The sequence below is a fragment of the Saccostrea cucullata genome, unplaced genomic scaffold (assembly GCF_032062105.1).
Source record: "Saccostrea cucullata isolate Sc308-1 unplaced genomic scaffold, CSIRO_AGI_Scuc_v1 ctg5891, whole genome shotgun sequence".
Taxonomy (NCBI): Eukaryota; Metazoa; Mollusca; class Bivalvia; order Ostreida; family Ostreidae; genus Saccostrea; species Saccostrea cuccullata.
The window spans coordinates 1-23749 of NW_026930816.1; the positions used below are offsets into that span (position 1 = coordinate 1).

A 23749-nucleotide genomic window follows, 5' to 3' on the forward strand; every position below is an offset into this window, starting at 1 on the left:
TTTAATTCGGTTTATTCGTTCATTGCTTCTTCGGAAGCAACAAAAAAAAAAAAAACAATTACTGCTCTTTTTATTTATATCATTGCAGACCTATAAGAACTTCTAAAGATGATTTAAAATCTCACAATTGTAAGTTTACATGTATATTGAGAGGCAGCTGTGGTAACGGCTAAATTTTGCCCTGTATTTGATGTTAAAATTAGAACACAGTTAAAATGTTGACGTTTTTATATCTTAATACGATGCTTGTTTTAAAAGCACCACTAGTTTTATAGCTTACACGAAGGTCAACAGTGGCTGCCAAAATAGGACATTTATCCAAATTTACTGATTTCTTGTGAAATTTCGTCAATTTTTTTCATTACGCTTTTTTACCTCGCTTGCCTATCTGAGATTTTGAAATATAAGATGCATCTGAAACAAGTGTATGAAATATAAAAATTTTGTTAATTGGCAAGCTTGAGTTCCACGTTTTCTGAAAAAAAAATCTGCTGTAATATCGATGAATAAAAATTAGAAATTTGCTTATTCTATTTACCCCCTGTGACCTATGTGTATTCAACTACTCAGAACCAATTCTTATTTTATGGGAGATGTATCAATATGTTTCTATTGATAAATTGTTGCATTATTCTAAAAGACACCCCAAACCAGGGACCAACAATGGGTCTTAGCCTATCCTGTCCTTTACCATTAAGGATTGATTTGGCACACGGATCATATTCCCTTTGAAATTAAAAGGAGAACATTTATGCAGAAACTGTTTAAACTAATGTGTAGACTTAACTTTGCTAGGAATATTCTTTAATATAATAACCAGACAGTTGCATCGGGGATTAGGGTAACTCCGACCTTTTTTCTTAAAACGTAACTTTTTATTATTGCCCCATCCTCTTCCGTTCTGCTGCATCATAAATTAATCACGACAATTTGACAATTTTGTATTCTATCAGAAAAAAATAGTTACCTTCCCTCTTCAATGCATCTCTCTAGTTACGGATTCTTAGAGGCAGCTTCAACTGTAATTTGGTATGTTTAGAAAATAATTTTGATAAGAGTATTTTTAAACACTATAATCAGTTTAAAATAATACGTTAAGTTTAATTATAAATATGTTATACCCTTAGAAAAATATAATTGAATCTATTAAAGTAAAAAGAAATATTTACAAAATTGTTCTAAGATATTTTGTAACATTGGCTGTATGGCTCCATGCGGATCATTCCTTTGGAAGGAATACATGTTTTAATCTGTTAATTGCATTGTATCTAAAATGTTTCAATATATAGACACGATAATATAAAATATTATCAAATTCAAACAATTCTAAATTCAATACAAGATAGATAAATACTTTTCAAATAGATTTATTTGCGTTTCTATGTGAATCCAAAGGTAAAGATCGACAAAAGTTTTTTACCATTTTATAAATATAAAGAAAATTATGTTTTGACGTTTGATGTATCATGTTATCTAAAGAATTATGGTTCAAATTTTGTATGAATTGCTTAAATCAATTTATAAATAACCCTCATTCCTTTTTAGCTGATAGGTCTAATCCTTCCTCAGAAAAGTTTGATGTGACGATGATGTACACGATGTTACGTAATCGTGATCCAAGTCTTCAGGTCCCGACTAAAGGTTGGGGAAGGACTCCGGATACATCCGATACAAGATTGACTGATGACGTAGAAAGGATCCGGATATACAGAAATGAAATCGGGCATGCAACGGAAGCAACAAGTAAATTAGAAAAGAAGGAACTAGAGAAGAAAGCACGAGATCTCATGCAGGTAAAATTATCATTTGAGATATCCCATTATAATCTGTGCTTTATTCTCGTTTCAAGGTTCTCATAAATTTCCATGTCAATCTTTGCTAAACTCATTTCCTGAAATTTAACATGAGTACACCATATGTAAATGCCTGTGTTTCATTCAATATGTGATTTATAAGGTTTCTGCTATATAATATTTTAATCAGCATGTTTTGTAAGGACTGAAATACTTAACTTTTAATGTCAAAGACGTAGCCTCATGAGTTTCTTTCTCAAAAAAGCTTTCACTACACATTTCACACTATCTGACCAAAATACCCACCCATTGAAAAGCGATTCTTTATCACTTGAAATTGATAATTTTTGCAGTAGCATAATTTTTTATCAATAATGTATTATTTTTACCTCCTATATGTGATTGCTCAAGATCAGAAACTATGAATCTGTTTGTCAATGATGATTCTCACTCCTCAATGAATACCTTAAAGATTTCTTACAGGCATGCAATTTCCTCAAACATTATTCTAGTTTGTTACATCTTCTCTATTATTTAAATGCTGCCTTTTACCTTTAGTCAGATGTTTGGTTTGCTTTTTTCAGAATTCAGATTTTCTGTAGCATTCTTTGATAATATTGTTTTTATCGTTATTTTGTCTTTTATTTAATGTGGGTTGTTTTTATTAAGGTTCCGTTATTAACATAATATATGATATATTTGAATGATTCCACTTAAGCATAGTGCCGTGGCCCCTTTTTCGGACCCCTCTAACTTTATCTAATTAACTCAAAAGTTAATTATTTTACACCGAACTCATACTTTGTTATCTTTGTGGTATATTTCTTGCAAAAATTCACATTGAAAACAGCGTCTTAGTTTTATAAATGGTAATTTAAAAAGCTATATACTCCGTGTTATTTCCGGAATGTTGCGCTTGTCCGAGTTAGGTTTTAATTGTGTCACATTAATATTCAGTGTAGGCGGGGCATTTCATCAATCGATTGAAACCATGTAACAGTGTAATATTTAGCCAGATATAATGGCTTTTGGAATTTAATACAAAATACAAACGGTATACTGAAAAATAAACACAAAGAATTTTTCAAGGATTACGACTTTTTTTTTTACGAACGATGGTACAGGCGGAGGATCTTTGAGATGTATATGATCCCTATAAATCCAGATCCCCCATCTTGTGGTCGTTTCTCGGTGGAAATTTAAAACTGAGCTTACTTGTATATGAAGACGGGGAAAATCATATTTAAGCAAAACTTCTATGTTTTTTAAAAGGTTAGTGCCGTATTGCAATTCTCTCTCTCTCTCTCTCTCTCTCTCTCTCTCTCTCTCTCTCTCTCTCTCTCTCTCTCTCTCTTCGTACTTTTAAAAGTACAGTAAATACCCCGTACTTCTCACAAGTAATGGTATACGGAATTTTTTTTTTTTGTGATGCTGCACTTGTTGATATTTTATCACTAAAAAAATTTTACAAATTGTATGTGCGTTTTTTTTTTTTATTGTTTTTTGTTTTGTGTGTGTGTGGGGGGGGGGGGGGGGTACCAGTAAGAATTCCATGCCTGTCTTAAACAATCAACATATTCTACCCCGTGTCCTTATATTTTTACTGTCAAAAACACTTTGAGAATTGATGCTACCTCTCAAAGTTAAATCTTTGAAACTCGTTGAACCTCTAAACGTGCCTCTTAAATCTAAGGACTAAAAATAAAATATTGTTTTTTTTTTCCAATTTAATATTCCAGCACCCTATTTAAACACTTGACAAAAAAAGAAATAATTCTATGTTGATTGATTGAAAATGTACATGTAACGGTCTAAGTTGGACGCTTTTCGACGGAATCTACAACCACGTGGTTTATCGATTTTTTGTATTCACAATGTTACCTGAGTCTACTAATCACGTGATAAATTGGAATATTAAACAGGTCACAATGAGGTCAATGACATGTAAATACCCGTAAACAGTGAAGAAAATTGTCGGCGATTTGTACCTTTTTTCAAAATGTTTACCCCGAGCGCAGGCTTGCCCAAAATTCTCCCTTAACCCCTTCACTTCCGTACCGGTCAAATTGACCGGTGGCGCGTTAAAACACGACTTCGCGAAAATAAGATCTCCGTATTTATTTTGTAGTAGCATGAAGGTATATAAGCTATATATCATCTTTTTGGAAATTTTCTCTACTTTTAAAATATCTAAAAAGATTATATTTTGATTGCCGGTATTTAATCGATTTTACGTTGTAAAGACAAATGAGACTTTTTGAAAATGGCGTAATTTTCCAAAGCGATTGCCGATTTTCCAGACGATTGACAATTTTTTTCCTGATTAACTTTATAAGAAAGCATGGTATATTCTTAAAGCATATTTTCTCTACTTTTAAAATATGTAAAAATTATTGTTATTACTTTAAGGTATATTTTAAAAAGAAGAATTTTCTTTCACTTATGTGTTTTTTCTCGATTTTATTCCTAATATTCAAACAAAGCTCAGCTTTACGTTTATTTCTGTGTTGAAATAGGGAAAACAAAATAAAGCTGGTAAAAGTAGAGAAAATTTCCTTTCCAACAAGCCCTTAAAGGCCTTCTTACGCTCAGTATTTTCTTAATTACGATAATTTGAATTTGTGACCTTCGCATAGTTTTTATGGAAAAATCGGTCAATATTTACATGTAACGTCAAGGTCGATATTGTTGCGTCTTACTCGAAACAACAAATTCTTTTTTGACCATTTAAATATATTTTTACTGAAATTAATGCATAATACAAAAAGAAAAAAAAAAGGTTTCAAAAAAAACATATTATACTTTCGTTCTGCCTTTTGTGTTCAGTGAATATTGATTTATTCATCTACATGTAGGCCCTAATGATGTATTTTTCATGAAGTGATATGTATACAATATTGATAAAAATTGTAGATTTCCGGAACGTCGATCTTTACTACAAAAAATCAATCAGATTTTTAAAATATTGTTGTATCTTGTTATACTGTATACTTATTAATTTGCAATTTAATTAGATCTATATTTTAACAATACAAAAACTCATATTTATAAATAAATACGACTCATCACTGTACGAGTTGATACGAATTGAAATAAACACGTGTTTCCGCTGTGATAGCTGTAAACAAAAACATGATCCGAAATCTGAACGTCAATTTTCATGATTAGTTCACAACGAAGATCCTCACATCAATGAATCAAATAATACGGACATGCCTTTGGTATTAGCAGGTGAGAATACGTGAATATTGATTTAAAAGTTTAAGATTAAAACGCATTAGGCCTAGTTCACGTTCAAAAGAAAACTAAATGTACACATGTACTAGATCTATCTCTATGTTTCAGTGTGCGTGTTTCGTATCGTTCAGCCAATTTTGCATTGTTTTTGAACTTTGATGCTTTTGACAATCACTCGTAAGTTCAAAGTAAAATCAAAGTTGTCATAATAATGGATAGTTGTTTTCAGCATCAATGTACCAGTGTGTACATGTACAACTTTCACATTGAAATTTTAGGGTGCTTTCACCATATGCAACAATACTTTCATCTGTGAATACCCACTTTCTAAGCCCACCATGAACTACGAAGGTCAATTAATATGTAAGGACACCAATGAACAGGTAAATTTTTGTTTTGGTATTGAAAATTTCTGTATTTCTAAAATTTCAAAAAAAAAAAAAAGCCTCATGGTATCGCATTCATACAAGTTTATAAACATTTGATTTATATTTTGAAAAATAAGTGTTTTAAACACATAATACTTATGATGCTTGATTTGTCATACAGACACATTATTTAAACATGTAATATCTATCTGAATGAATGCCGAGATATGGAACAAGCTGTTTTTATAGACTGCTGTTGTATTTCCAATCTGCATAAAGTATGTGGTTAGCATTTCCATTTTCTCAATTTTTCAGACACTTTCCAATTATGGTACATCATATACATGGGTGGTCAAACTCACTGGATGGTTTATCAACACTCCCATGCTCACGAACAGCCTTGCCCCAGGAATTTTGCCCTGAAGTAACATTGCAGTCTATTGTCTCCTTTTTTTACAACCCTGGCAGCCATGCAGGTATGAAATCTATGAAAGCCATGAAGGGACATAGAATTTTTCAAATTTATAAAAGTTAACCGAGTTCTTGATTTATACAATCCTTTCTCTCTGATTGACAGTCTGTTATAACAAATTGCCAATTCATTCTCACAGATTATCAATTCGTTCCCTCAAATTACACAATCCGTTATCTCAGATTGTATAATTCATTCTCTTAGTTTAAATGATTCATTCCCTCGGAATGTAAACCCTTCCCATGATTTCGTTTAAATTATTTATCTGTACATATTGGATATGGTAATACATGTTTAAAAAATAGAATATTGTAGTATTTTACATCCTAACTTTTATTACATATTACGGTTCAAAATGAGAAAAATACATGAACATTTTCAAATCCATGTGCTAGTACTGATATTTGTACAACAAAAAATCTTAGAGGTTTTTGTGTTACTTGTATATTAGAATAATTGAAAGTTCTAGATAGTAAAAGTGAATATGGGTCCTGTGTAATCATAATATTTCTAAAATAAATATACGTTGAATTAGTTATGAAAGAGATTGGAAATGACCGGTTGCTGAAACAAAATAAATAGAACGCACTTATTGATTAAAATGGTTGGATGTATCTGTACATATATGTAATGAAATTCAAGAGCACAGATTTCCAAAATCATAAGACTGACGTTGTAACAAATCGAGATATTGAATTATCAATCTGTGAAAACAAATTACCGGTATGTAATTCGAGATCTAAAATTATGAATCAAGGGGGCGAATTAGTAATCCTTAAGATCGGATTGTGTAATTCGAGATCTCATATTATAATCGAGGGAACAATTTAGTAATACGTGGGATTGGATTGTCTAATTTGATTCGATATCATTTTTTACGTTTTTGAAAAATTTACGTATCCCTTCCTGGCTTTTGTAGCAATCTAATACCAATTTTTTTTACATGTTGCGATAGCGTAAACAGAGGTCTGGCTTTAGTCAGATTGCCATATATGCTATTTGTTTTAGTTCAGTAATTTTACCATGATGGTTTACTACAAGGTTGTTGAATTATCAGTCCTAATACATTGACTTAACAATATCATTTAACTACTTGGATCACATAATAAATACAATTTTAATTTTAAAAGGAAAATCAAATAAATGTACCGGTAGTAATTTAAGCATTCTTAATTTTATTTATAAATATAAATTTATATACACAATGACATGTATCTGTTTCAAAATACTTAAATCTTTTACAGGACAGAAGCTGATCACTTGTACTTGACAGCAAATAATAATGGACAAGTCAAAGAATTTCCTCCAGTCTTACAGAGAAATGACAGTTGATAAAAGAATGGTGGACACAAAGTAAAAGTGCTCTTCAACATTTTGTTGAAGATTTCAGTCTGATTTGGAATTCATCTTGCAATATTTCTGGATTTGTATATTTGGATATAAGCGTCAAATTTTCAACTTATTGACTAAACAGTTTTGCATTAAATATTGCCAATGCTATCTATTATTATTATTTCCCTCCAAGATAACATGTCAAGTCTTTATTGTACCCCTTAAGCTCTGTTATACCTGAAAATCTTGTAATGAAATCATTTAGTTTTTTTTTCTTGTTTGATTAAATCCATGAAAATAAAGATTATTTTATTGGCATCAAGAGAATGGATTTCTTGTTTAACAAAAAGATAGTATACATGTTTTGCTAGGGCTTTGTAAGAAGCAGACCAGAATTCTTTGCTTGCAAATTTTGTCGTTCGCCATTTTTATTACGTCAACTATTAGATGATTTATCCATGTTTGAAGCATTTCATAATTGATATTTACTTACAGTTTAAAGCAGAATTCTGTACTGATATGACCTTGACCCCCTGAAGAACAAGAGTGTCAAGGTCAATTTTTAATACAAAAATGTTCTTTCATCTTTATGGCCCATATCTTACAAACAATATGATGAAATATACAAAAAGTGTCTAGAATGTGTCCAGAATGTGAAATAACAAACATGTATATAGCCAAAAGCTTTAAAATGATGTTGCTTAGCAACCACTTAAAGGTCATTAAACAGATATTTGAACTAAAATGATGCATGGATATTGCAGTTCTGATCCCTTCTTGAGAGTATATTCAGAATTTTCCATTTCAGCATCCATTGTGTAAAATTATGGCAAGAATATTGAAAAGTGTTGAAAAAAATAGATGAAACTTTTGCACTTATTTGACCTTTGACCTCCTAAAAATAGTTCTAATGAGGTCAAACTTTAAGACAATTTATCTGCTGTATGTCCCTTGTAATTTTATGACCTCACATCTAACTTTTATATGTGCTGGGATGCATAAATGTGTCTAGGATGAGTAAAAAATGAAAATTTCTGCCCGAAAATTAAAGAATTCTGTGTTGCTTAGCAACCCATTGTAAGTAGTTATATGCAGAATTGAAAAAAAGTTTATGTGTTTCGTGTAGTACAGTATAATGCTCTTTTGTGGGTATATCCCAAATTTCCTATTTCAACATGCATCATACTTAATATTTAGCTTAAAGATGAGAAAGTATCAAAAAATCCCATAAAATTTTGCACTTAATTGACCTTTGACCTCAATTTTTACTAATAAGGTCATTGGTTGAGTATCTAAACAGTCATAAAATATCATCTGTAAGAAATTTCCTACAAAATGGTATGCATTATGCCTAGCTTTCTCCTTGGATAAAAAAGTTAGAAATAATTTAATAATGCCATGTCAAAAGGCCTCCAAAATCACGTAAAATGCGCCGGAAGAGAAAGGGTTAAATATGTTGAATTTCCGAAAGTTCTACACCTTCTGTCTTTTTGAGAAATTTGGGCAAGCATGCGCTCACTATGTATTTCAGCTCTGAAAATCGGAAAAACTTTGAATAACAATGGAGGTTCGTGATTTGCATTGACCCCTTTTACAAAACACAGTCTCGTTCTTCAATATTACTCACTTTTAAGGTATCCGATCCATATTAGGATCAAAATTTGTAAACTTAAATATCAATTGTTTGTAAAATATCCTGATATTATTTTACAGCATTTTAAAGTAGAAAGGGATTTACCAAGAGAAATTTTCAAAAATTATATTACCTAAGCAGAAATTAATTATTGAAGATTGCACTGAAGTCTATGGAAGAAAGGTTTTTAAGATAAAAAAAATAAATAATTCAAATATCAAAAAATGCTCTGGTGGAAAGATGTAATCGATCATTTGGAATAGAAAAACAATAAGAAATAATTTTTTTACCCAACAGATTTTTTAAAAATTAATTTTTATTGAGAAAAATCAAAGGGAAATAACTCGTCAGGGCAGGAAAAGGTCATAAATTAGGACATGTCCCACTCTTACAATCTTATACTAAAAGATGAAAATTAGTTCTAACTACACTAATTATTAAGCCCATACATATCTGTAATGCATTCAATTTCATTGAATCTGAGGCTTATATGGATCGGATACCTTAATTTCTGTAATTTTGCAAAGTTGCGATCTAGACCTTGAAGAATTGCTTTATTAATTTCATTAGGCTACATTTTAAGCTTTATTTTTGCGCAATTTACCGGGGGCCACGTTTGATACACTAAGTGCAATCATTTTTTGGCAGTAAAATAGCATTGATTCTTCAAATGATTTGATTTTATTGAATTTAACTATTTACGTACCTAGGCGATTCTGAGGTTGAGCAACGGAATGCTGAAACAAAAAATGATGAATGTGTTGGAAGGAAGAACATAGCAAAGTGAGTATCAAAAACAATAATCAAAAATCAAAATGTTCTAATTCGATATTATTTGGTATTACATAAGTCTATAAAAAGTTAATTTATAAGGGTTGTCCGAAAAATTCGTGAACAAGAGAAAATTTTTATAAAGCTGTGTCATTGATATTTCTTATTAGTTTATTTATAATCCTTTCCTAAATATGAATTACAAAATGTAAAATTATTTTCAATTTCAAATCTATAATCAAAATCACAGCTTCATTATTAATCAGTTGCGTATCTATGCCTCAGATAAGTAAAATTCAGCGGTTGATCCATGGAACACGTAAGATGGGTTTAAACCCCAGCTGAGTCGGGATTACCTGAGTCGCATTTCTGTTGCACGTAAGAAAACTGAGTAAGGTTTACCTAATCTTGGCTTACTCATATAAAATGTTGAAGGACAATAGGTTTTCTACTATTACAGCACTTCAAAAAAATTTATTGTACTTGTAATTGGTTAAAAATGAAAAAGATATATTTAAAATCAAAGATATATATTGATGCTAAATTGTAAATTAAAAATGCAATACTATTAATTTTATTAAAATCACGGCATCTTTCATCGAAACTCAACCCATAAGAAAATATAAAATCACAAACAGAATAAAGCTTTTGCAAGAGGCTGAAGAGTAGAAAACAGGGATGGGGGTCTTAGAATAAGTAATTTAGAAGCAATATCAATACATATGTAAATAATAAAGGAACTATGTATAAATTTAGGATTTTAGTTTTATTAAAATCAAATGAAAAACAAATTATAAGACATTATTTTTGAGAAAACACGTATTTAATAGCTATGTTTTCTAGAGAATTTTACACAAAAATTACAGGGAACGGACATGCAATCCCTCAATCCGGCCCGGTTCCTACGGGCATGTAGATAGCCTGATTAATCAGATATCTGAAGGACTTTTTATCTCTAGGAAATTCGGCATAATTTGAATGTACATCATTAGCTGTTTGAAAGTGTTGAAATCATAATTTGATTTAAATTTGGTGAATTAGTTTCTATAAAATTCTATAAAATTCCTGTTTATGTACATTTATGTATTTTAGAAGATTTTCTTCCTAAATTTTATTCTATAGCTGCATCTGTGATAAAATGGCACATTGAACAGTTGCGCAAAAAGAAAAATCCCCATGAAATATGGCCATAAAAAATTCTAATAGAATAGCTTTTTAGCTCATTTGAGCTGAAAGCTCAAGTGAGTTTTTCTGATCACCCGTTGTCCGTCGTCTGTCCGTGTGTAAACTTTTCACACTTTCAACTTTTCAGGAACCACTGGGCCAATTTTAACCAAACTTGGTTCAAAGCATTCTTTGGTGAATGTGAATATAAATTGATACATCAAGGGCCAAATCCACTTCCAAGGGGATAAGATAATAAAAAAAATAGGGTGGTGTAATTTAAAAATCTTCTCAAGAACCACTAGTCCAGAAAAGCTGAAACATATGTGGAAGCATCCTGGGGTAGTGTAGATTTTAAATTGTTCAAATTATGATCCCCAGGGGTAGGGCCACCACAATAGGGAATCCAAGTTTTAAATAGAAATATAGAGGAAAACAAACTTTAAAAATCTTCTCCTCAAGAACCACTGGGCCAGAAAAGCTGAAAAACTTATATGGAAGCATACTGGAGTAGCTAAGATTCTAAATTGTTCAAATTATAACCCTTTAGGGTAAGGCTGAGCCACAATAAGGAATCCAAGTTTTACATAGAAATATAAAGGAAAAAACTTTAAAAATCTTCTTCTCAAGAACCACTGGGCCAGAAAAGCTAAAAAACTTATTTGGAATCATCCTGGGGGAGTGTAGATTCTACATTGCTCCAATCGTGACACCTTTGGGTAGGTTGGGATCACAATAAGGAATCCCCAAGTTTTACATTTAAATATATATAAAAAATCATCTTCTCTAGAACCATTGGCCCAGAAAAGCTGAAACCTATGTGAAAGCAACCTGGGATAGTGCAGATTTTAAATTATCAAAATCATGACCCTTGGATGTAGGACTTTGTCAAAATTTGTATTACAAAGGTATTACAAAGGGGAAAATCTGTTAAAAAACAGCATGGCCAAAGTTTATCAGGTGAGCGATTTGGCCCATGGGCCTCTTGTTAAATACTGAAAAATCTATCAAAACAATCATCATTACCATAAAACATTTCTGCAACATCGAAATATTTCAAATGTATCATTATTCTACCCAAAAATCCATTGACAAGTTATTTAGCTGGGTTTTAACCACCCCTTCATTAGACTCAGGCAAGCCTCACATGCGTGCGACGCGTAAACTTGGATGGTTTATATCCGAGATTCGCAACTGGCCATATAAGTCTTAGGATGATGACCCGGAGTAACGCAAAATTTTTATTTAAGATTGATTTTTCACTACATGAATTTCATATGTATTTTGTAAATTTCCACGGAAATTTAGTTGCCTTTTACATTAGGAAGTTGACAAAAGTTATAAGATCAAACCTGAAAAATTCAAATTTCAAAATGGTTGAGAATTCGAGGTTAGAACCCAGTATGACATGGTCGGCATAGTTCGAAAAAGGTGGAGCAGAGTGCAGTTATAATGTTTTCCGCAGACATTAGAAAAACATCATAAGAAATTAATAAATTCTGTAAATATTCGGGAAATCAAGGAAAGGAAGTCGGTTTTTAAGTTTGTTAGTGGCATATAATATTTTCGGACGGAAGCAAAAGTAAACAAAATGATATGCATAAAGACCATCGATCCGAGATAATAGTGCTGTAAAATTGAATTTAGTAACGTGACGCTGCCGTTGTTTCCGTACTAAAGCTTACTATTTTTTTTACATGGACAGTTGTGTGATGATATGCAGGATCCAAGAGAGGAAGCATTAAATATTATTTTATGCACGAAATCAGATCAGTTAGAAATTTTGATGACTTATTAAGCAACATTAGAAATTTGTTAGATTGTGAAAACTTTGAGAAAAAGAAACATTTATTCTGACATCGGGTAACATCAAGTATTTTCGTTTTAGTGTTCCGGCTAAGAGCGTCTGTTTTTCTTTGTATCTAATAAAAATATAACTATTTGTGCTTTGTTTTTGTTTTAAAAAACTGCATAATTATCAAATAAATCCTGAAATCAATGAAAGTAATAGTGTCATATACGAGGGGCGTTCAATAAATAATGTCAGTAGCTAGATGACATACAACATAGTAGTCATATGGCATAAAGCTGGACTTTCTCTCATTATTGAATCTTTAATGAATTTATAACAGTTTATGTGAAAACTTTTCATCACACAGTTTTATCGTGAGAAGCTGGGAAACAAGGGCTATTCGAGACACTGAATTATAAATGAATGGTAAAGAATCAGTAAACTAGAGTGAAAATAAAAGCTACTTTAAAGCTGCTGTAAAACTTGTTAAAAATCTCAAAGAAATATTCACTGACATATGTGACATTTACATCAACCGATGCCTGTTTTATAGACAAATTAGTAGGTGGATTTCAACGATTAAAAATATATAATGGGCATCAAAATTGGGTACCCTCCTTCCCAACAAAAATTATAACAACTTATGTACTGTTTGCCAAAATTCAACATATAATATTTGATGTTGTATGATTGACTTTAAGACACAAGGCAAATTTGATAGACATCATATCGGGAGTAGTTTACACTGTTTTTAAGAAACGTTTGACAGTAATTAAGCTTGGTACTCTAAGGTCACTCTGTATTTTGAAAAATGAGTGAAAACGACAGCGTGTACAAAAGTCTTAACAATTATTTTAAAATATTAGTAATTGTAGTCCATGTTTGTTTTGTATTTAAACAGATATTTGAAAATGAATCTATTGCTTAAAATCATTAAAACAAAATTAACCATAAGATGTACTTAATAAAAACGGCGAAGGTCTGTCAAGAGCAAAAGTATGCAAGAGCTCACAAACGGATTTATATGCAAATTTCTTAAATATTAGTGGTATTATTGTTCAAATTCGTATTCGGGGAGACAGTTTAATATCTGAAGGTGTCTAGAAAGCAGTTTTTTGCAAAGAAATCGAGAGGTTTATCAGAGAAAGGACCCATAATCAGGAATCCACTACACTGAATTTCTTCATGACAGCGTTTAAACCCGCATGCCCTAAAGAGTAAAAGGGTTTACGGGATAAACAGAAAGTTAATGTTTGTTCACATGAACAATATTTGCCAGATCTTTGACCTTTTGACTTGTTTCTATTTCCAAACTTGGAATAAAACACCTTTCAGAAGGAAAAAAAAGTCCATGAAATCATTGGAGCAGCCATTTTCCAGTATACTAAGGGTCATACCCAAAAATAAGTTCTAAAAACAATCAGAAATTGGATAAAAAGTGTTACGGACATGTGTTTGAATTAAATAGATTAATAAGTAAAATCATGAAGACTAAATCATTGAAAAGCGTCGCTTGCTTCTTTCTGAGCACCAATGACATTATTTATTGAACGCCCCTCGTATTTCATCAATGTTTGTCAGCAATTGTCAATGTTGTCCTCGAACCTTGCGGACAACCCTAGTTCATCGCAATAATTAGCTATTTTTAATGTCAAACTGAAATAGATACAAAATACAAGGCTTTTAAAAAATGTTGTGAAGGCTTACATTGTACTCGGTGTAATTTTAATAATTCAAGGTCCCATGGGTGACAGAATCTTTGATGAAAGTCATCTTGCAAGGAAACAAGACCTGATTTCCAAGGCTGCAGAAATGACGTCAGAAAGGAACTCCAGCCTCTTTTAATATTAACTACAGTGAAATACCAATCTTGGAGGACTTTGTTTACAATCAAAGTGATCTTTAACAATATAATTTTGGTGATCTTTTAGGAAAACAAGGCAATTTAAATTTACGATATACATGCTTGTGAAAAATGATGTCATTGCAATAGAACTTTTTTCTCAAATGATGTAAATTGGAAATAGAAGTTGAGAATTTAAAAACATTATGATGTGTAAATATATTAATGCCTAAAAGACTTGAGTAAGTTGAGCTAATACAATGTAAATGTACTTTCAAAATTTGCCTATTTCCGACTTAGAGCATTCTAGTAACAAACCCGAATCATATATGTATATAATCACAAACATGCTAGAAATGACAATTTCAGGTATTTTTACAACATATTTTGTGTTACATGTACATGTAATTGAATTTTAATCCAGGCCCATACATTAGATAAAAAAAAAAGCTTTTTTACCTTTACTTTACTCCTGAACATCAAGTAGTCAAACTGTTTGCATGATTGTAATCAACACTGAGTCCTCTACCAAATTTTGAAATTTAGGGCCCTTGGGTCAGGGGTTCTAGTGTTAGGATGGGGCTTTATTAATTATTTAGTGAAAATTCATTAATTCCTTGAAAATCTTTTTCTCTACTTTTTCTTTACTCTCGGGCATTATATAAACTACAGTGAAATCACTAATTTTTTTGGAGGTTAATTTTTTCGTTGTTTTCGAGATATGAAGAAACTCATGAATTTATGGCCACCCCGTAATGTAAATTTTCATTTGCACAACTTCTAAAAACTATTTCACCCACGAAATCGAATCCCAACGAACCAACTTTTTTCCTCAAACCACGGTCACGGTAGCCTAGTGGTAGAGCGTTCGCTTCGTGATAGGGAGGCCCGGGTTCGATTTTCGATCGCGGCGCCGCGTCATACCTAAGACGTAAACATAGGTAGTGACTGTTCCTTCGCCAAGCGCTCGGCACTAGAAGTGAAAGTCACGGGTCTTTCGGATATGACCTTAAAAACGTAGGTCCCGTGTCACGGTAGGCGTTAGCACGATAAAGAACCCTCACGGCTCAATGGCCCTGAGTGCCGAGTATAGGTCTTAATTTGAAGCCCTTCACCGGCATCGGTGACGTCTCCATATGAGTGAAAAATTCTCAAGAGGGACGTTAAACAATATACAATCAATCAATCAAACCACGGAAGTTTGATCCCACGAAAAGATTTGATCTTACAGTTACTAAGTTCTTATTTATGATAAGCAAGAGTGCCTCTACAAAAATTATAAATTTTATGACCCCAGGGTCTTGGGTTCTAGTTTTAGGGCGAGGCTCTATTGATTATATAGTGAAAAAGCATTAATTCTTTGAAAATCTTCTCTGCTTCTGGGTATCAAATAAATAAACTATGAACATTGTTATAATAAGCATGTATGCCTCTACCAAAATTGTGAATTGTATGGCCCCAGGTTTAGGGGTTCTAATGTCAGGGCTCGGCTCTTTTGATTACAAAGTAAAAATACATTAATGCTTTGAAAATATTCTTCTTTGCTCTTGGGCATTAAATAAAATAACTATGTACATAGTTATGATAAGCAAAAGTGCTTCTACCAAAATTGTGAATTTTATGTCCCTAGGGTCAGGGGTTCTCGTGTTAGGGCGGGACTCTATTGATTATGTAGTGAAAATACATTAATTCTTTGAAAAATTTTCTTCTCTTCTTCTGGGTATTAAGCAGATGAACTAACTATATAGTTATGATGAGCAAGGACCTTAATCTTTCAGAATTGTGAATTTCAAGACCCCAGGGTCAGCAAGGGTGCTTTTACAAAAATTGTGCAATGTGTAGTCCTAGGGTCAGGGGTTCATGTGTGGAAGGGGTACCACTGATTATTGCTGAATTTTACTAAATAAGTTGAAATGAAGTTTTTGTTTCACTACCCTGCGTATGAGTATTAATTAACCAAACTAAGCAATTGCTAAGTGTATATTTATGATGAGTAATGGTGCCTCTTTCAAAATTGTGAATGCCATAGCACCAGGCTTAAAAATGAATCAAATTCAATTACTGAAAAAGTTGTTGCATGATGTCCAGGTGACCTATAAGGCCCATGGGCCTCTTGTTAATTCTTTATCATGAAAATAGAAACGAAGGAATAATTATGTTATTACATAATATGCTATTCCATAAAAAATATTTTTTATAAAACCGTCAGTAGAAGGTTTTGAAATTCACCAAGTCAGTAGTGGTACCAATGCCATTTCCCTCTCTTGTGGAAATCTCATCTAGAACTTCTGTTTTATAGATATTTGTTTAGTTACATTGCTCAGAGAGGGATTAAATAGACTTTGCCTGCTGCCCAATCCCATTTACATTTATTTGTGAATTAATAAATATAAACATAATAGAAATGCCCCCAGAAATACAACTTTTTGAAAGTTGGTGTCTCTCTATTAATTGATTGTTTGTTTATTGTTTAACGTCCCTCTTGAGAATTTTTCACTCATATGGAGACATCAGAGATAGAGATACCATCACATCGTTCCCGAATTTTGCTAAACGTAAGCAACTGCAACATCTGTCACAATAAGACAACTTTAAAGACAATTTGAGCAATTTAAACATTTATTTTAAGTCATGTTAGACAAGAGGAGAAGTCAGCTAGGAGGATAAATAAAAAAAAATTATCAGTTTAGAACTGAAACTGTAAACTGCCATGGAAAAATGAATGAAATATTTACCAAGTATATAAACTCTTGGAGTTAGGATACTTTACAGCCTTTGGTTGGCAGAAAACGGGAAATACTCATAATTCCCGCGACAGTTAAAAGTACTGCCTATTCCAAGTTTCATTTTTTAATTTTTACTTATAAAACGATTTTATTAATCTTTTGTTTCTTTGTTCAGTTTATTTCTGAATTTGTATTAGATTAAATGAATTAAAAGAAATAAATTCTTCAATTCCAAGTATTTCTCAGTTTGGATACATTTTACAGCATTTACCGGGACTGGAAATTACCGGTAGTTACCACTAATAATTCCCACCATCCGTATTTCCCGGCCAACCCTGACAGAGTCAATTGACAATTAAGCCATTAAAGTGAAATATAAGTCAAAATATTTCGAGGTTTACGAGGGAAAATTAAAGCTCATTCAACACGCAGAATGATTGTACAAGGCACATGGTACTAGTATTAGGAGTAACAATTTGGGAAGTCGCTCATTTCAAGTTAATATTTTTCAGATAATCAAATAAAGCCCTTGACAGAGAAAGGCAGTAGTGAAAACAGTATTGGCTTACTTTAAAGAAATCGAAATGTAGAAATAGTGAAAAAGACCTAAGCCGAGAAACTGTCGAGCAAAATGAAAATAATGCTACAAACGCCACAAACCTCCAAAATTTCACAGGATGGATGAGGGTCTCGCACATCTCCTTAAAAGTTACTGCGAGACACAAAATTCAAAAAAAAAAAAAAATTCCAAGCAAGTGAAAATGTACACTACTAAATATATAGGAGAGGTTGACGACGTTGACAATCTAAACAACTAAAGCAATTAACTTTCTTCTAGAAAAATATCAGTATGAAAAAATAGATGCGACAAACCCTGTGGTGTCTATCACATTTTATTTCAAAATCAAAAGCGAATTGCGAAACAATAAAGGAAATATACTCTTGACTTGAAATATACATATACATGTAGATCACTGCATGTGTTTCAACAAGCAAGATAGATTAATCTTTCACGTTTTTTCCACTTTGGTTGGACACTCAGGAGTGATCTTTTTAACAGATAAATCGATTTTAAGAAACCTGCTTTCCTTTATTTTCGTTCATTGAATAGGAAGCAATTATAATACCGTATTCAAGCAACTGGATGATCACTTTGTACTTCAATTTTGTAAAGCATATTAGCGAATTCACTTCAATTTGATCAAGTTGGTTAATTTGCATGCGTATCTTTCAACAGATATTTCCTATCAATAGATGAAAAAATAATCTTTATTTCTTATTTTCAGCTATTAATAAACTTTTTCATGAAAGTGTAGGTAATCGTAATAGAGCTTTAGTGTTATTTTCCTGTATAGGATATGTTGAATATACTTTCAACACCTCAAAATTAAGGCGATAAGGATACTCTCCTGTTATTTCATGAGGCTATCACACCTATTTAATAGAACATTCCAAAGGAAAGTTGCAAAAATTTATTCAAGACGTTTTGAGCGAAATTTTGAATAGTGACCGGCCTTTCATAATTTTAAGACATCTTCTATAGATACAAGTATATAAAAGAGCATTTAGAGCAGTGGCGTCATTAGCATATGATGGTAAGGGCGTTGAGAATATTAGAAACAAAAAGCGCATCAGATTTTTGAACCCACGACCCGGATTTAATCCCTTTTGTACCTTGAATATTTTCAATCACTTTTTTCAGATTAAGGTAGAGATTGATAGCTTGTCAACAAAAAATCTACCCATTGAATTTTTCTGAATTTTTTATATGTTTGTGTTGAGTCCTTGTTCTAAATCATATCAAAAAGTCAAGGCAGGTCATCGGGCTAATTTTTGAGAAATTTGACAATTTTAATATAGCCTTCATCAACCACCGAAGAGCTGAAAAAGCAGGGTAAAATAATATAAGATTATGATATGAAAAGGGCTGTAAATTTTTTATTACTATATTAATTATCATTTGTCTTATATGAATTCAAACATCTGTCTGTATGGATTAATATTTGACATCAATCTTAAATTTATCAAGCATTGTTTGCAAAAACCAGAATTACATTTACCAAGATGCATGGTCAAATTAGGTTAAAATATTGCCTATTTATAGTACAAAGTCTCACACTTCTGCTTCCACTGTGAAAAAATTACCCATCAAATTTCTTTTTTTATTGCATATTATAGTTAGCCTATAAGTGTCTTAAATTTTAGAAAAAAATCATACTACATAATGGGGTTTAAATTCAACCTGGAACAAGTTAATTATCTTACACCTTACCCTACCCCCTTCCTTTAGAAGGATGCAATTTTGAAGAATATGGTGACGAAGAGAGTTGATCAAGAATTTATCAAAATATTTCACAGAAAATGAGTAAATTCTATGTAATATTCTTCTAAATTACATTTTGTATCACAAAAACAATTTATACATGTACACCTAGATACATGTTGCCCTGGTTGACCTTTTTGCACTTATATTTAAAAAGATAAGTTTTCCCTATATCATTCAAATTGACTTTGATAGATAGAATTAATCGAAATATTTCAAAGAAAATGAGTAAAATTTCAAGTAATATTCTTCTAAATTACATTCTATATCACAGAAAACAATTTATACATGTACACCTGGACACATGTTGCCCTGCTTGACCTTTTTGCTCTTATATTTAAAAATGATATCCTTTGTAGATTTATTATACATATGATTCTTGGATGAATTATCAATGACAATATGTTTTGACCAATTCTGTGCATAATTAAACTGGTTTTATTATCTTCCTTTGACAACAATAGAATGATTAATTTTACTTTTCTTTAACTCTTTTCCCCCTGTTGCCACCATTTGACGCATATGCGATTTCCCTAGAGTGTTTTTCTGGCTGCCCCCTGAAGCCATTTTGACTTACTTGAAAAGACTGACCATTACATTTAGAACATGCTATTCAAGCACCTAAACATCATCAAAGTGGCACATATATATATCAATGTTTGGGGAATGGATTGAACTTTAGTATTGTCATATAATTTTCTAAGAAAAATTAATCTACAATTAACAATATAGGTGAAAACAGGTAAAATGAATTTTTCACAACTAATCTTCATATTATCCTTTCTATGAAAGAAATTTTCTATAAAATATACCAGTAAACTAAAAATATAATACCAAACCAATTAAAAGGCTCATTATTTTTTGTCAAATTAATATTAATTAAGATAGATTAATAATGATAGGTAATTATCTTAGACTTGAGCCAACTAAACTTCACAATCAAGTACAAGCAGGCATGTTTATGAATATGTAATATATTTAGTTGACCACTTCTTGCAAAAGTCTTGGGGAAAATAAATTAATACATGATTATATCTAAATCAATGCCCAGATGAAAAAAATTCTGAAAGTAGATTATTTAGTACTCTTAAAACACATGGGAAATCTGTGGCCGCCATTGTTGTTCTTGTTAAAGATTCTATGATGATCTTCCTCTAATTTTCATTGTAAAATTTTATTTTTATTAAATTCAACTTAAGAACTGATTAAAAAAACATTGTCAATGCTAATGCAATCCAAGGTATTTTACATAAAATGCAATATTAAGGCTGAATTTTGCTTGTGACAAGGCCCAATTTCTTCTTGTAAACAAACTGGGTGCCATTGTTTTCACACAGGTAAATCTCAAGTGAATTCACACCAAGCTGTGACTTCACTAATTATTGTAACATTACCTAATGTGTAATACACATGATTGACTATCATTTAGAGCTGAATTTACTTAGAAACAGGGGAAATCACAGAGCTAATTTAGGGTTGTTTTGTGTATGCGTCAAATGGTGGCATCAGGGAAATGGGGCATAGCGTCAAATGGTGGCATCAGGGGGTAAAGGATGTAATGCATTAGGGGGAAAAGAGTTAAACAATTCCTTTTTTATTCCAAATACATGTACAACATAAATAAGAAAACCCAGTGATTATGAAGTTTTGAACACAGAATCAATCCATGCATGTTATCCTTGTTTTAAAAATATTCAGATAAAAATGTGTTATGTATTACTCTGTTAACTGAAGAATGCCTGGTCATCAGTTGTCAGATATTAATACACTACAGCATGGTAAAAAAAAAAAGCTAAATACATGGTAAAAAGTGCGGGGAAAATTGGGTGATTTGGTTATCATCATCATAAGAGGTAATAATTTGTAACTTTAAAGTATAGATTTTGCAAACAGATTCATGAAAGTTAGAGGAATCCCACCATAAACTGTATGTGATACTGTACAATTTTGAAATTCATGATGTAGTTCAACAAAGGAAAGGAAATACATTCAGTACTTGTAGAGTAATAGGATAAACTTGCTATTTTGTTTTTTGTCTTATTGGCTAACAAAGATCAATGTAAACATGTATGCATTTTTAATTGCCATCGTATGCAGCCAGTTGCGTCATGTTCAAGGATCCTGACAATTCCGTTGTTTTTATGTCAATACAACAAAGGTGTTCTTTCACAAGGATTTGCAGTGAGCAAAATTCATTCTGTATATTCAGATTTTGAAGCACGTCTTATGGTGTGATATGTCCGTTCCTCTTTACCGTCTCCTTCTGTAAAGAACAAAATATTTTAATACAATAAGAATGAAAATACACGTTTTACTTCTTTTTTACACTGCAAACATAGTATGACTATGTCTATATGAATATAAGACACTTTTGAGATAACTTTTTTATATAATGTCATGAATTTTTTAAATTAAATGCATATAAAGTCAGCCTCATTAATCTGGGCACTTTTGCTCCCAAGGAAATTATTTGGAATAATGAATTTTCTTAATTAAACAAACTGTTGTATAAGGTCGATAAAGATCAAATATTTTATTCTAAATGTAGGCCACACTCTAATGCCAAGACCATGGGGTTAAAGGAAAAGAAATAAACGTGAAATACAAAGACTCAGCACAAACTGTTCAAGAGTTAATACCAAAGGATCAAGTTTTTGTGGAAATAAGAAACTACATGTACCTGTCAGTGACACATCAATGCATATACAACTAGCAACCTAACTATTATATGTGGAATTAAAATACTTTTGTTTTTACATCTTATTCCATTTTTTTAATTCAGTTGTGTCCCTAATTACCCGGTACCTAATTGATATAAATCCAATATTCTTTTGTAACACTGCAAATGACACTTGATTAGCCAAGGATCCTATATTTCCATGGGATTTGTAACATGATGAAAATAAAATAAAGTAAACAGCTTGATCTATTTTAAAAAAAGATATAGAATTTATTAACAATTCTGATTTATTTTGCAAATTTAGCTATGATAATGTGAAGAGGTCAATATTGTTAAAAAACCATGTCAATTACAAGTTTTTTTTTAACAATATACTGACTTCTTCATATTATCATACCAATTCTTTGGTGCTTTAGTTGAAACAATTTCATTCAAGTTAGAAAACATCTTTACATTTAACAATTATTTTGGTTATTCAGTTTTGAATTCAATTTACAACATGACTTTTTATATGTTTATACACACATATTTTACCATACATGTATTTAAGTCAATAGAACACCTACGTATGTAAGTAGTGATGTAGGGATCCCCGGTTAGATTCTCAGTCCAGCCATACATGTGTCTCGTTTCCTGACACACAAGTATGCCACTTTATGTTCAGTTTGCTGTAGCAGATCTGGCTTGAACTTTCCTGAAATATTAATATGATCTTCGAGAAATTATTGACTTAAGAAAATGCTTCTATATGTATACAATAATACTGAAAGTCCTGCCAGGGGCAATAAGAACTTGTTGTTGTGTCTTTGAGGGAGAAGAACATTTAAGGAGGGAGGAATGTAATGGTTTTGGCCGTGGATATCGGCCTGGATAGCTCAGTTGGTAGAGCACCTGACTGAGATACAGGAGTCCAGGGTTTGATTCCCGGTCCAGCCATACATTTTCTCCTTTCCTGTTACAGATTTGGTGCCGTTGACCACCCCTGGACTTGCAGGTGAAAGAAAATGCTTCTATATGTATACAATAATACTGAAAGTCCTGTCAGGGGCAATAAGAACTTGGGTTTTGTCTTCGAGGGCAAAGACCATTTAAGGAGGGAGGAATGGAATGGTTTGGGCTGTGGATATCGGCCTGGAAAGCTCAGTTGGTAGAGCACCTGACTGGAGATACAGGGGTCCCAGGTTCGATTCCCGGTCCAGCCATACATTTTCTCCTTTCCTGTTACAAAAATACAAGGACTTAAAAATCATAAATTTAAATTTTTAATACATGTATTATAAAACACCTCCTTTTTACCACCCCCTTGAAAAAAAATTCTGGATTTTCCCTGATATATGTGCAAGTGTAAATTGAATGAAAAAAATACAAACCAATGGCTATTTTGGAGTTAATGTAAAAAGCACCCTTGACATTCCTCTTTCCAGGTGACACTTGATTTGGTCACATTATTTCAGCAGAGAAAGCTGAATACACTGTCTAGTTCATAGCTTGCTTCACTTGTAGTATTAAATATTTCTTTTATAATCTATGAATATGAAATTATGATATCTGCTTTATAATCAGGGCCCTTTTGAGCATAAAACAAATACATACATAAATTTATTACAGGTACATA

General features: G+C 31.9%; 2 long non-coding RNA genes and 1 other non-coding gene across 3 annotated transcripts; all 3 read left to right on the forward strand.

The window, feature by feature from the left end:
* Positions 1 to 1544: 1544 nt before the first annotated feature.
* Positions 1545 to 14720, forward strand: LOC134230181 (uncharacterized). The gene is made up of 3 exons (XR_009984292.1): positions 1545 to 1793; positions 9546 to 9618; positions 14301 to 14720. It is a non-coding gene; the product is annotated as an uncharacterized LOC134230181 (long non-coding RNA).
* Positions 4863 to 7463, forward strand: LOC134230183 (uncharacterized). The gene is made up of 4 exons (XR_009984293.1): positions 4863 to 5024; positions 5309 to 5413; positions 5714 to 5874; positions 7115 to 7463. It is a non-coding gene; the product is annotated as an uncharacterized LOC134230183 (long non-coding RNA).
* Positions 14721 to 22997: 8277 nt separating the features above from the next.
* Positions 22998 to 23070, forward strand: Trnal-gag (transfer RNA leucine (anticodon GAG)). Its single transcript has one exon. It is a non-coding gene; the product is annotated as a tRNA-Leu (tRNA).
* Positions 23071 to 23749: the final 679 nt, after the last annotated feature.